We start from the raw sequence: 16,199 nt of genomic DNA on the forward strand, positions 1-16,199 counted from the left end.
CCAGGTAAGTGTCCGGGTGTAAACGGGGTGACAGAGTGGTGCAGGTGATCAGGAGGGTGGAGACGTGTGGACACATCCATCCAGTAGGGGGCGTGTCAGTATGCATCACAGGTGATTATTATGATTAAACTCAGCTCGGTGACAAATACGTGCATAAACAAATCAAATACTCTCAATACCTTAAAATGCTTAAATTAAATAAGAGTAAAAAAAATTCCTTCAATATTCTACACACAATAAGCCATAATATTTTTTGCAAAAAAATGAGATGCAACAGTCTTGAACAAGTAAATTTTACTGCCCTAAACATCAGATGTTTCACGACAAGAACAGGCAAAACTTACAGTGGAGCAACAGGTATGATTGACATTCGCTCAGTGGGTGGAGCTACACAAAGACTCCTAGAGCTCAGAAGATTCAAGAGTGGAGAACACAGAACATTCTCATCACGTAAAGACCAGTCATCATGTTCAGCATAACAATACTGTGTGTGTGGCTTTCACTGGGTAAGTTTACACTTGCTTGTATTAATTCTACTATTGTAAGTACTGAATGAAGGATAAATTATTCTGTTTGGTGCTAAAAGTGTATAGTGTGAGTCAGACTTATGCAACTCTGCCATGATTTTGTTAATTTTATCTTCTCTTCTCTTTGGCAGGTGACTCTATGGCAGATCAAATAGAACCACTTTCGCCCCATAATGCTGTGCTTCAGGGTGATAATGTTACCCTGTCCTGCAGCTACAAACAGTTCAGTGGGACTGTAAACAGTCTCCAATGGTACCGACAGTATCCACAATCCAGACCAGAATTCCTCCTTTACATCTTTCCAAGTGGAGCTAAAAGTGAACCTCTCCCACATCGTATGTCTGCTGATGTTGATCAGAATAAAAAACAAGTGGATCTGCTGATCTCCTCTGCTGCAGTATCAGACTCTGCTCTCTACTACTGTGCCCTGGTGCCCACAGTGACAGGAAACCCAGCTACACTGTACAAAAACCTCTTGACTTGATCATAATTTTATCCATGGTGACCTGTAGTGACAGTATCATTATCATTGATGGTATGCAATTGTCTACTTTAACAGAACAATGAAAATGGTCAGCTGATCTCATGGATACATTGATGCATCTAAGCAAACTATTATTTTCTATCAATACAAGGTGATGACACAAATCTACCAGCAGAGGGTAGGCTTTATGTAGATATGACTTGGTACTGAAAGACTTTTAAAACCTCTTTAGCAGAACTACGATAATTTAATACTGTGTCCATAAGATGTCCACAGGATGTCCTTATAATGCACTGTCTCATACAGGTTACATCTAATGAAGTGAATGGCTTGTGATCCCACATGAAAATGATTCAATGCATACATTATATATCAATATTTCTACAGTACATCAGCATCATGTCTGCCTAATAAGGTGATTATGAAGTTCTCTTTACCATGTCCTGACTAGTAAATTTTGTAATAAGACAGTTTGTATTAAAACATGATCATTTTGTGTGAAGTTAAAAGGAAATGATTTTCAATTTTTTTCCAGTGATTCTAGTTAGCATGTGAATAATTAATTCACCATGCTTTCATTATTAAATAACCTAAATTGATTATATACATTTGATTAAAATTAGCGCACTTTCCATGCTTTGAGCTTCATGAATAAACTTCCATGATGATTACATATTACATATTTTTATCTGGATGTGTGTCCAATAATCCTACTCTGATCAAATGGGAAGTGTACTGTGATCACAAGTGTGAGGTGGTGTAATGGTGGAGCAGTATGGGTGTTGTAAGGGTGGAGCTCTGTATCTCAGTATGAAACTACATGAATCCCATTCAGCTCTGGTTTTCACTCGCTTCACATCTCCATCATCATGCTGCTCTTTACACTTTCTCTCCTACTCACACTTTTAGGTGAGTTTAACTTTATATTTTCCTTCTTGTTTTGTTTGGCTTTTTATAATGGTTTGATAAGTAAAAATTGTCAAACTTTAATTTTATTGTTCATTTAAATTAGTGAATATTAATGCTTCACATTGCAACAAACAACAGCTGTTTTATGGAATTTTCTTTATCATATTTCTTCCCCAGGAGAGACCTCAGCACAGACAATACAACCACTTACATTAGACAGGCACTTCTCAGAGGGGAAAGAAGTTATTATAACGTGTAATTATCAAGACAAACCTGATTATCTTTACTGGTATCGCCAGTATCCCACTTCAAGACCAGAGTTTATTGTTTCCATTTCTCCATATAGTACTGAAAGTGCTGCCTCTCATCTTCCTCGTCTATCAGCTATAACTGAAAACAGTAAAAACCTTTTACATCTGAAGATCTCCTCTGCTGCAGTATCAGACTCTGCTCTGTACTACTGTGCCCTGCAGCCCACAGTGACAGGAAGTCCAGATACACTGTACAAAAACATGTTCCAACAAAATGACAGCTTTAGTAGAAAGAACTAATGCAACGAAGCAACTAAGTCAACGAAGATTTGGATAAATGTATGAAATACTGTTGAAACATTTGTCATTAAAAGACAGAACATAAATAACTGTTTAACAGCCACTGTACTACTAGAAACCTTCACCTTGCAGCTGTACAGATGATGTACATTTACTGGCCATTTTATTATTTAACTTATAGTAGCTTTTTACATGTGAACAGTTGGAGTGTAGTGATGAACTGTCAACACCACTATTGTTCACAGTTGTTGACAACAAGCTGTTGTCATTCTCAATTAAACAGACACCTTCTCTTATTAACCTCCTGTTATTATTATTATTTGAACAAATGAATACAATGATACTTCTATTCAAAGACTCAATTTATCAGATTTCTAATTCTTTAAATATTAAATCAGATTTTCTGTTTGTGGTGGTGAAAACAGTTAACAATTAATCATGTAGTGTGTGATAATAAAGGTTTCCTCCTGATACACAGTAATTCAGTAATCCCTCCAGAAGGGGGCAGCGTTCATCTAGAAATCCTGAAACTGCAGATGATGTGATACTGGGTTGTTCTATGGGAAGATGAAGAAAAGGAGAATCTGTATCAGAAACGGAGTCTGCAGTTCAGTCATGGCATGTGTTAGTGAACACTGGCTTCTGTTTCTCATTTTAGGTAAGCTGCACATGATCACTGGACAATTCAAGAACAGGAACAGATCATCATGCACTGGATGAACAAAACATTTAATGAACTGGAGGTTTTATATAATAAAGGAGGGTTAATATTTACTAAACCAAACTAATCCTGACATGTTTCCCCTCTTGTCTTTTAATCTCTTCAGCAGGTTATAGTTCTGGAGAGGGAATAGGACCAGTCTCCTCCACTGTAAATGTCCTACAAGGAAATCCTGTTACCCTCTCCTGTCAGTACAATGGATCTTATACAACTGATTATCTGCTGTGGTATCGTCAGTATTCCAGATCCAAACCACAGTTTCTTTATCTGATTGATGAAGGTAAATTTGAACTAAAAGCTGATCCCCCAGTACCAGGAGTGTCTGCAGTAGTAAATGAAGATAAAAATCATGTGGATCTGCTGATCTCCTCTGCTGCAGTATCAGACTCTGCTCTGTACTACTGTGCCCTGCAGCCCACAGTGACAGGAAACTATGATCATCTGCACAAAAATATCTGAATGAGTCAAATCTCAACAACCTGAACAAAACCTTATTTAACAGCAAAATATACACATCATTTTACATGAATATGTTCTCAACGCATGTATTCAGTACTGTGTTTGAAGAATCAGTTCTCTTGCATGGAACCTGATCACCATTTAATCTACCAATCAGGTTGCACTGAGGCTTCAGACACCTAAGATGGGTTTACCGTAGCAGATACTGCTGAAGAACAGACTGCACCTTGAAAATGTTACACATTTTTCTTTGCTGTCTTCCTGTTGTCTAAAGTCTGAATTAATAGAATGTGTGTGCCATTACACAAGATTAATAAAAAATGCACTGATTGAAACCTTTTACATTTTGAGTGCTGATTTCATGCAAACATTACTGATTAAAACAAATCATATTTTTGATTATTATGAACTTTGAAACTGAAAATGTAAACTATGTAACCACAACAAAAAATATAGATATGGTACATAAATACAAATAAGACAAATATAAAATATGCTCTTATATGAAATATGCTCTTAATATGAAAATGTGCCTTTAGGAGAGCCTTTACATGTCGCAACAATATCACGTTTGTTTTATACACAGTTCAAGCAAAAGATTAAAAATACTTTGGAATTAAGTCAAGAATTGTAGAGATAACCAACAGACAAAACATCATTCAAGAAGGTTTTACAATAAAGTTTCAATTGTGAATAATGTGTCACGTAAATAAATGTACATTAGATAATCTGCTTAATGTATGTATGGCGGTCACTCCTGGGGAGTATGACGACCCCGGCAACTTCTCTCGTGCGAGTATAATCCTATGCGGTGGAGGCAAGTCCGTCCGCAGTGACGACAGGAGAGTTGGGAAGCAACTGGCACTGGTACTGACTGGCACTGAGAGCCTCTAGTCGCGCGTTGCTGGCTGCGCCTCTGGGACTCTGCCCTGAGTTGACTTTCCACACTGGTGATGGACTTTCTGCAGTGAGCTCTCCAGACCATGCGGTTCTGAGCTGCAGCCTCCCATGTCTCTGCCTCGATATTACAGATTTTCAGGTGGCTCTTCAGGCAGTCCTTGTAGCGGAGCTTCGGGCGACCAACACTTCTTCTTCCATTGTGCAGCTCACCATAAAAGACTGCTTTAGGCAGCCTAGCTTCACTCATGCGAAACACATGGCCAGCCCAGCGGAGTTGGCACTGGGTAAGAAGAGCGTCCACACTGAGTATGCCAGCACGTCTTCTAACCTCTACGTTGCTGATGCGATCCTGCTAGCGGATTCTGAGAAGATGGCACAACTGAGCCATCTGCGTGCGCTGAAGCTGGTTGACATGGCGGCGATACAAGGTATAAGTCTCTGCAGAATAAAGCAGGCAGCTGAGGACAACAACACGGTATACCTTGCATTTGGTGGAAAGTCGGATTCCAGGCCGTTTCCATACTCTGGTCTGAAGCTTCCCATATGCTGCAGAGGCTGCACTAATGCGTCTCTCCACTTCCCTGTCCAGGCTATTGTCACTGGCAAGTGTGCTTCCAAGGTAGTTGAAGCTCTGGACTGACTTGAGTGGACGCCCATTCAGTTTCAGTACAGGGTCAGCAATAGCCGCGTGGCGAGAAGGCTGAAGCATGACCTCCGTTTTTGTGACGTTAATAGTGAGCCCTAGGCTCTCTGCCACTAAATGGAAGGCATCCAGCATGTTTTGAAGCTCTACCTCAGAGTGAGACACCAGAACCGAATCATCTGCGTATTGCAGTTCCCTTGCACAGACTGTGCGCGTCAGAGTCTTGGCTTTCAGGCGGCGAGTATTGAACAGGTTGCCATCTGAGCGTGTTAACAGGTATACTCCACCCTGGTCAGGGCAGAGCTCGAGTACAGCACTGAGGTAGAGGGAGAACAGGGATGGGGCAAGCACGCACCCTTGCTTGACACCCTGCTTCACTGTAAACTCCTCAGACAGCCCTCCGTTTAGTGAGACCTGAGCCATCATTCCAGTATGTAACTGCGAGATGAGGTTGGTTAACCCGTCTGGGCATCCGTACCTGTGCAGAAGGGTCCACAGGCATTCTCTGTTCACAGTGTCGAAGGCTTTGGTAAAATCGATAAATACCATGTACAAAGGGACATTTTGTTCGAGTGCCTTCTCTTGCAGTTGCCTCAGTGTGAAAATCATATCCACAGTTGATCTGCCAGCGCGAAAACCACATTGTGATTCTGGCAGTGTAGTATCCAAGATTGGTTGTAGGCGTTTGTGGATAATCTTTCCCAGAACCTTTCCTGCTGTTGAGAGAAAAGAGATGCCTCTGTAGTTGCCACAGTCCTGCTTGTTACCCGTCTTCTTATAGATGGGGATAACCTGAGCATCTTTGAAAGCTTTTGGCACAGTCTTCTCATTCCATATGGTGGACAGAACATCATAGAAAGCTGTAATGATAAGTTCCCCTCATTTTTGGAGGACCTCTGCCTGGATGCCATCAGTCCCAGGAGATTTGTTGACGGCGAGACTCCGCATGGCCGTCCTCACTTCATCTAAGTCCAATGGGGCATCCACACATGAAAATGTCAGTCGTTGCCAAATCCTGTTTAGGACAGCAGGATTGGCATTCGAGGTCTGATTGAGCAGCTGGTCAAAATGTGAACGCCATCTTTGCAAGATGTCATTTTTCTCAGTCAGGAGCATGACTCCATTGGTGGCCATCACAGAGGTGGATTGGGGGCCCTCTGGTTTGAAGACAGTCTTTAACACCTGGTAGTAGCCTCGAGAGTCACCAATATCAGCCATTTGTTGGATTTCCTCAGCTTTCTTATTTCGCCAGCTGTCTTGCATGTCCCTTAATGCACGCTGGAGTTTGGATTTAGCTCTAGCAAATTCAGCTCTAGTTCTTTGACAGGATGGATTGGTAAGACAGGCCAGGTGTGCACTCTTCTTTATTTTAAGCAGTGCCTCAACCTGGTCATTGCCATCGTCAAACCAGTCCTGATTCCTCCTCCTGGGAAACCCAAGGGTATCTTTGGCGGCTTGGTATAGGCAGGAGCAGTAGTACTGCCATTTATCACATGGAGTAGAGGCTGGATCTAAAGTTGGGAAGAAACGTCTATTGAATGTGTCAGCAAGAGTGCCCTGAATGCTAAATTCTCGAAGCTTGCCAACATCCAACTTCCTGCTGGGCTTGGGGGCTGTCCTCTGCCTGGGACGATGAACAGAGACCCTGAGTCGACACTTAATTATGTAGTGATCGCTCCCACATTCCGCACCTCTCATTGCTCTGGTGATGCATACATCAGACACATGATTATGGCTAATAAGGATGTAATCCAGAAGATGGGGGTGGCCAGACCGTGGGTGTTTCCATGAGAAGAAATGGTTTTCAGAAGTGTTAAAGAGGGTATTGCTAACTGTTAGTTTGTATTCATTACACAGCTGAAGGAGGAGCTCCCCACTGCTGTTACTAGCACCACGACCGTACTTACCAAGGACCTTGGGCCATGCTAGGTGGTTGCTACCAACTCTGGCATTGAAGTCATCAAGCACAACTAAGGTGTCAGTATGTGGAGTGCTGTTAAGTACTTCCCTTAGCTGAGCATAGAAGGCACTAATATCTGCAGGGGCACTTGTCAAAGTGGGAGCGTAGACACTGACAAGGAACATGTGGGTTCTACTAGATAAGACTAACCGCAAAGTCATGATCCGATCAGATACTGTCCTAGGCAATTCGGTAAGCTGGGGCAGAAGCCGGTTAGCGATGGCAAAGCCTGTGCCCGAGGTTCCTTGCAGCCGCGAGCCTTTGGGTAGGCCTGACCAAAAGAAGGTGTGGAACTTCTCCTTCCTTTTGCCAGTGTCAGGGAACCTCATCTCAGAGAGAGCAGCAATGTCAACCCCATAAGCAAAATGTTCTCTACTAAGCAGGGCGGCCCTTTTCTTTTTTGTGGAAGAGTCCAGAAGTGTTTGCACATTCCAACATGCGATTTGTAGTTTTTGCCTATGGTTGAGCCCACTAGAATGGAGACCCCACTGACCGTGGGTAGCCAGCCAGGGCGAATTGGGGGGATGAGCCTTTTTTACCTCACTTTTTCTAGAGGTGTCCTCGAATTGAGGCAGGCGGGGCCTCCCTAAATAGGGCCGCCTGGTCACCCAGGAAGGACCTCACAATTCTGTCACCCTTCAGAAAGATGTGTGACCATCACTCCTGAGTCGCGCACATGCAAGTTCTTACTGCCGACTTCCAGTTTCTCAGACCTGCCAGCACCGCAAGAGGGCTTGTCGCTCTGCGACTTGGGAAGAAGAGAGAGAACAAAGAGTTGCCAGTGTGGCCTGCACGTGACTTAAGGTGGAGAGAGCATTGTGCAGGTACTCGTCCACCCTCTGGATCACTGGGCTGGAAGGTCAAGTGGCAAGAAAAATGAGATATCTAGACGACTTGTCCAAACCAGTGATTGCCCCACAGTATCAACCTTCTGCTGATTGTTCTGCCCAGCTGTTACTTTGAGGATATCAAAGACGCCTGGCCAGATGACCTTCTGCCATTACTCCGGAGATGCCGAAGACACCAGAAAGGCAATCCACCACCTGCTGCCGTGGCTTCACTATTTAACCAATAGATGGGAGAGATTGGAGGATGGGCTGGGAAAACCTCAGCCCTTTAGTAGGTCTTGTTTTTAATCCTACAGGGTGTCCTCCCACCCTCCACCCAAGGCAGAGCCAGGGGGGGTTGCCGGTTTAGTCGCCGATGACCTGACCATGAATGAATGAATGAATGAATGTTTCAATTTATATAGCGCCTTATCTAGATACCCAAGGCGCTTTACAATTGTTAACACAGCTACGTTACAGACAACCAATCACACACCGGCGAGAAGCGGCAGCCAATTGCGCACAGCGTACTCTCTACCAGGATCCTCTACCAGGAAAAAGTATGGTTTAATAGAAAAGTGCGCAAATCAAAAACCCATGACATGATCCAAATGAAGGATATAATGACCAGCGGTCAACTGGTACAAAGACAAGACATATATAGACAAACAAACGACCCTCAGGTAAGACGGATCGCGGGCTCCGCCCACCTGAGGGCCGAACACAACACCACAACATCAGTACAGCTGCCGCTGTAGACGGAGGCGACCAGTAGGGGGCTCGCCGTACCGTGACACTTTTAAGGCACTGTCTAATACAGATTACATCTAATAGAGTGAATGTCACATCTCCCACATGTATGATCCCATTAATTAAATTCACACATTATATATCAATATTTCGACAGTACATCAGCATTATGTCTGCCTAATATGGTGACTAGTAAATTTTGTAATAAGACAATTTGTATTAAAACATGAAGGATCATTTTTCGTTTATAGAAGTTAATAGGAAATGATTATCAAATGTCAAAGATGTCAAATTTCAAAAATTGTTCTCAGTGATTCTAGTATGTGACTAGATGGTGTGTCTAGTATGTGACATGGTGTGATTCACCATGCTAAAATTGGAGCACTTACCATGCTTTGAGCTTCAGTGCTGATTAAGTTACATATTTTAATCTGGATGCATGTCCAATATTCTTACTCTGATTAAACAGAAATTTGGGGAAGGGTACTATGATGATCAGTGTGAGGTGGTGTAAGGATGGAACAGTGTGAGGTGGTATAAGGGTGGAGCAGTGTGAGGTGGTGTAAAGGTGGAGCAGTGTGAGGTGGTGTAAGAGAGGAGTAGTGTGAGGTGGTGTAAGGGTGGAGCTCTGTATCTCAGTATAAAACTACATGAAGCCCATTCAGCTTTGGCTTTCACTCACTTCACATCTCCATCATCATGCTGCTCTTTACACTTTCTCTCCTACTCACACTTTTAGGTGAGTTTATCTTTATATTTTCCTTCTTGTTTTGTATAATGATTTAATAAGTAAAAATTGTCAAACTTTATTTTTATGTTTATTTAAATAAGTGTTATTTATATATTTATAAATATATAAATTTATAAATATTAATGCTTCACATTGCAACAAACAAAAGCTGTTTTATGGAATTTTCTTTATCATATTTCTTCCCCAGGAGAGACGTCAGCACAGACAATACAACCACTTACAAGAGACAAGCACGTCTCAGAGAGGGAGGAAGTTATTATAACGTGTAATTATCGTGACAAACCTAATTATCTTTACTGGTATCGCCAGTATCCCAGTTCAAGACCAGAGTTTATTGTTTCCATTTCTCCATACAGTACTGAAAGTGCTGCCTCTCATCTTCCTCGTCTATCAGCTATAACTGAAAACAGCAAAAGCCTTTTACATCTGAACATCTCCTCTGCTGCAGTATCAGACTCTGCTTTGTACTACTGTGCCCTGCAGCCCACAGTGACAGGAAACCCAGATACACTGTACAAAAACCTCCTACTACACAGATACACTGTACAAAAACCTCCTACTACACAGATACACTGTGCAAAAAGCATGACATTTTTTTGATGCAGAGCCAAGTTTTTCCCAGAAGGGGAACTATTTGCATTTACCATATTTAAACTTTATCTTCCAGTCTTAGAAATCCTTCTGCTGAAGCCCAACTGAAGACAAAAAAAAGTATTTACGACTGGTAATGCGAAAATAGAGAAAATTAAGTTTCATAGGAGCTTTGATTAAATCAAGATAGAGAACTATTTATATTTTTTATATTCAAAGATGTATTCTTTAAACTGAAGATGGTCAAATGTGACTAATACATGTGCATATACATATAAATGCAGCTTTAAAGGAACAGTTCTAATGATCAGTGTTATGGCCCAGATGAACCCGGCTCGATAAGACAAGGTCGCAACATAAAAAGAAATAAAAATAAATATATTGGGCAACACTGAAATGGATGTCTTGGCTGTTGCCATTCATTTATTTGTGTTATGTATATATATTAAAAAGATACGGCCAAGGCCAACTTAAACAAAATTCCATAATCCCCTGTTTCAAGTTAATTAACCTTATAAAAAGAAAACAAATAAAAATACATAAACCTTCCCTATCTCCCTATAACTGAAACAGGAGAAAACGCCCCAAAAGAATACAACAGCCCAGCCTTACAATGTTTTATTAATAACCCAAAATAAACAACCCCAAAAATCCACAATGATGTTATTTATGCACTATACACAAATTCAATAAATTCATAGCATATAAGCATTATTTCTCCCAACACGTATCGAATTTTCTCATAACAGGCCCGACGGTAAACCATTGGTCCGAACTCACACAGCCAGTTACAACTCAAGCCAGAAATCACTAGCATCACCCAATGACCAAGTGGAATCCACTGCTCAAGACACCACACTGTTTCTCTCTCTGAGCGAGCTTTTAAAGGCCCGCCATCCAATCTCATCCAGTGACATGAAGCTCCATGTCTCCCGCACCGGATGGTAATCAGGTCGTTGTGCCATCCCAAAAAACCCAAAAAAACTCTGATCATAACATCAGTGATAATTAAATACATTCTGTTGAAGGTAAGTGTGCCTGAGGCACTCTTTAATAGCCCAGGTGAGTATCAGGGGGTGAACGGGGTGACAGGGTGGTGCAGGTGATCAGGAGGGTGGGGGCGTGTGGACACATCCATCCAGTAGGGGGCGTGTCAGTGTGCATCACAGGTGATTATTATGATTAAACTCAGCTCAGTGACAAATACATACACAATATGCCATAATATTTTTTTGCAAAAAATGACATGCATCAGTCTTGACCAAGTAAATTTTACTGCCCTAAAATATTGCACACATCAGCCCAAGTTTCACCACAGGAACAGCCAAAACTTACAGTGGAGCAACAGGTTGACATTTGTTCAGTGGGTGGAGCTACACAAAGACTCCTGGAGCTCAGAAGATACAAGAGTGGAGAACACAGAACATTATCATCACGTAAAGACCAGTCATTATGTTCAGCATAACAATACTGTGTATGTGGCTTTCACTGGGTGAGTTTACACTTGTTTGTATTAATTCTGCTATTGTAAGTACTGAATGAAGGATAAATTATTCTGTGTGGTGCTAAAAGTGTATAGTGTGAGTCAGACTTATGCAACTCTGCCATGATTCTGTTAACTTTATCTTCTCTTCTCTTCTTGGCAGGTGACTCTATGGCAGATCAAATAGAACCACTTTCCCCCCATAATGCTGTGCTTCAGGGTAATAATGTTACCCTGTCCTGCAGCTACAAACAGTTCAGTGGTAATTTGCAGAATCTCCACTGGTACAGACAGTATCCACAATCCAGACCAGAATTCCTCCTCTACATCTTTCCAAGTGGAGCTAAAAGTGAACCTCTCCCACATCGTATGTCTGCTGATGTTAATCAGAATCTTAAACGTGTGGATCTGCTGATCTCCCCTGCTGCAGTATCAGACTCTGCTCTGTACTACTGTGCCCTGCAGCCCACAGTGACAGGAAACCCAGATACACTGTACAAAAACCTCCTACTACACAGATACACTGTACAAAAACTTCTTGCCTTGATCATAACATTTTATACATGGTGACCTATAGTGACAGTATCATTATTATTGATGGTATGCAACATTGATGCATCTAAGCAAACTATTATTTTCTATCAATACAGTGTGATGACACAAGTCTACCAGCAGAGGGTAGGCTTTATGTGGATAGGTTTAGTACTGAAAGACTTTTGAAACCTCTTTAGCAGAACTAGAGTAATTTAACACTGTTTCCATAAGATGTCCACGGGATGTCCTTATAAGGCACTGTCTCATACAGGTTACATCTAATGAAGTGAATGGCTTGTGATCCCACATGAAAATGATTCAATGCATACATTATATATCAATATTTCTACAGTATATCAGCATCATGTCTGCCTAATAAGGTGATTATGAAGTTCTCTTTACCTTGTCCTGACTATTAAATTTTGTAGTAAGACATTTTGTGTGAAGTTAAAGAAGTTAAAAGAAACTTATTATAATTATTTCCAGTGATTCTAGTTAGCATGTGAAAGAAATTATTCACCATGCTTTCATTATTAAAATGAAAATGTGGATTATATGCATTTTATTAAAATTAGAGCACCTTTGCTTTGAGCTTCATGAACAAACTTCAATGTGGTTATATTACATATTTTTATCTGGGTGTGTGTCCAATATCCCTACACTGATCAAATGGGACTTTAGAGAAGGGTACTATGATGACCAGTGTGAGGTGGTGTAAGGGTGGAGCAGTGTGAGGTGGTGTGAGGGTGGAACTCTGTATCTCAATAAAAAACTACATGAATCCCATTCAGCTTTGGCTTTTACTCACTTCACATCTCCATCATCATGCTGCTTTTTACACTTTCTCTCCTACTCACACTGTTAGGTGAGTTTATCTTAATGACAGATTCATGCTCAATGATGCAGAGAAATAATAGAAAACATTCAATACATATTTATGAATTTGTGGATAACAAACTACTGATTGTTCTGATTAAATTTCATTTTCCTTTTCTCTCACCAGGTGAAGTCTCAGCACAGAACATTGAACCAGTTGACCCAGTAAAGCATGTGTCAGAAGGGGAAACTGTTACTCTCTCCTGCAGTTACAGTGATAGTAATGCTTATAATCTGCAGTGGTATCGCCAGTTTCCCACATATAGACCAGAGTTTCTTGTTCTTATCTACCCAAGAGAAACTAACAAAAAGTCTGAGATCCCTGGGATATCTGCAAAAGTGGATAAAGACCAAAATCATGTGGATCTGTTGATCTCCTCTGCTGCAGTATCAGACTCTGCTCTGTACTACTGTGCCCTGGTGCCCACAGTGACAAGAAACCCAGATACACTGTACAAAAAGCACAACATATTTCTGATGCAGAGACACGATTCCCCCAGAAGGGGGAGCCAATTGCATTTTCCTTCAGTCTTTACTCTTCAGTCTTTGAAATCCTTCTGCTGAAGACCAAGTACCACCTTTTGCATAGAGGTGAGAAATGTTTGATATTCCTCAATTAAACTCAAGGTAGCACATTCTTGTCCTATAATGAACTGAACAGGACTGTTTCTAAGCAGAGCTGCCCCAGAAGGATGTGGGTTCTTTTCAGTCTTGGTCTTCCTAAGATTTCTTCTTTATTTCCAACCAGGGGCTTTTTTCTTCACACTCAACTCTGGCTTGTTCATTACAGACCTGAACCCATATTTGAAGAGCTGATTTTTTACAATGCAATATAAATACATATGATATATAGGCTACTGCTCACAAAAATAAAGGGAAGACTTAAACAACAATGTATCTCCAAGTCAACCACACTTCAATTTCACCTGCTGTTGTGCAAATGGAACAGAAAACGTGTAGAAATGAGAGGCAGTTAGCAAGACACCCCCTACAAAGGAGTGGTTCTGCATGTGGTGACCACAGACCTTTTCTCTGTTCTCATCCTTTCTGGCTGATGTTTTGGTCACTTTAGCATTTTGTCAGTTCTCTCACCATAGAGGTAGCATGAGGCGGTGTCTACCACAGAAGTTGCTCAGGTAGTGCAGTTCATCAAGGATGGCACATCAATGCAAACTGTGGCAAGAAGGTTTGCTGTGTCTGTCAGCAGTGTCCAGAGCATGGAGCAGATGCCAGGAGACAGGCCAGTACACCAGGAGACATGGAGGTGGCCGTAGGAGAGCAACAACCCAGTAGCTGGACCACTACCTCCTGGACATCATGTATCATTTCATCCACCAATGCCATGTTGCACCACAGACTGTCCAGAAGTTAACTGATCTTTAATCCAGGTATGTGAGGAGATTCCTCAGGAGAACATCTGCTGCCTCATCAGGAGCATGCCCAGGTGTTGTAGGGAGGTCATACAGGCATGTGGAGGCCATCCACACTACTGAGCCTCATTTTAACTTGTCTTGAGGAATTTCCACCTAAGTTTGATCAGCCTGTCATTTGATTTTCCACTTTGATTTTGAGTATGATTCCAAATCAAGACCTCCATGGGATAATTTTAATTTGCATTGATCATTTTTTGTTATTTTGTTCACAATGCATTCCACTATGTAATAAATAAAGATTTTCAACTGGAATATTTTATTCATTGAGATCTAGGATGTGTTATTTTAGTGTTACCTTTATTTTTTTTGAGCATGTATAAATATGACTTATTTTGTTTGATCTGTTGTTTAATCATCTTAGATTAGCACACACATACTAGATACCAATCACATCACATAACAAATGGGTCCATCAGCCATTGCAGTGACTACAGGATGAGTGGGAGGAGTTTGATGTGATGAGGGTACAGTATGTGTAGTATAGCGTGTTTCAAGTGACACTGGCATTCTTGTGTAAAGTTCAAGATCTGAACTTACATTCAGGATGAACATGTTGCTGCTCTTCACTGTTATAACTCTTCCCAGTATTGGTAAGTCGTCATTACACAATCACATTTGGTGGGTTAACAAACAACCATCATTTGTATTTAATTAGTAATTTTTTGACACTGTGTGATGTTTTTACAGCTGACTCTGCAGACAGTGGTATTAGACCAGATGAAACCGTCATATCCTTAACTGAAGGCAGCAGTACCACACTGTCCTGCACATATGATGGATCACCTTATAGTCTCCACTGGTATCTACAGAAGCCTGGATCAAGACCAGAGTTTCTGCTGCTGATTATTGAAGCTACTGGATCTGTCACTAAAGCTGAACCACCTCACCCACGATTGTCCATCACACTTCACAAAACAGAAAAGAAAGTAGATCTGAACATCTCCTCTGTTGCAGTATCAGACTCTGCTCAGTACTACTGTGCCCTGCAGCCCACAGTGACAGGAAACCCAGATACACTGTACAAAAACCTCCTACTACACAGATACACTGTATAAAAAATTCCTACTACACAGATACACTGTCCAAAAACCTCCTACTACACAGATACACTGTACAAAAACCTCATACTACACAGATACACTGTATAAAAAATTCCTACTACACAGATACACTGTCCAAAAACCTCCTACTACACAGATACACTGTACAAAAACCTCATACTACACAGATAAGCTTAAATAGGTGATATATTCATAATGGTTGTGCATTTGCATTTTAAAAGTTAAATCATTTTAAAAGACAGTGTTTGACTGTGAATAAAGAGAAAATAAAGTTTCATAGGAGCCTTTATTAAATCAAGATAGAGAACTATTTATCTTTTACATGTTCAAATATGTATTCCTTAAAATGAAGATGGTTAAATGTGTAATAATTAAATACATTCTGGAGAAGGTAATAGTGCCTGATACACTTTTTAAAAGCCCAGGTGAGTGTCAGGGGGTGAACGGGGTGACAGGGTGGTGCAGGTGATCAGGAGGGTGGGGGCGTGTGGACACATCCATCCAGTAGGGGGCGTGTCAGTGTGCATCACAGGTGATTATTATGATTACACTCAGCTCAGTGACAAATACATGCATAAACATTGACAGCACATAACATCGCAATAACTTTTCAAACTCTAATTCTCCTTAATACCTTAAAATGCTCTGACTACACAGTTTATATATAAAGGGATACAAAATTACACCACAACAAAAATAATAATAAAATCGATAGTGGTGGAAGGGGAAAACATAGAAG

The 16,199-nt window shown here is 41.1% G+C and overlaps 1 long non-coding RNA gene across 1 annotated transcript; it reads left to right on the forward strand.

Annotated features, from left to right (window-relative positions):
• Positions 1-2,895: 2,895 nt before the first annotated feature.
• Positions 2,896-3,919, forward strand: LOC143475414 (uncharacterized). Its single transcript, XR_013121009.1, has 3 exons — positions 2,896-3,129; positions 3,299-3,472; positions 3,809-3,919. It is a non-coding gene; the product is annotated as an uncharacterized LOC143475414 (long non-coding RNA).
• The last annotated feature ends 12,280 nt before the right edge of the window (positions 3,920-16,199 follow it).

The sequence above is a fragment of the Brachyhypopomus gauderio genome, chromosome 14, assembly GCF_052324685.1.
Source record: "Brachyhypopomus gauderio isolate BG-103 chromosome 14, BGAUD_0.2, whole genome shotgun sequence".
In the NCBI taxonomy this organism is placed as follows: domain Eukaryota; kingdom Metazoa; phylum Chordata; class Actinopteri; order Gymnotiformes; family Hypopomidae; genus Brachyhypopomus; species Brachyhypopomus gauderio.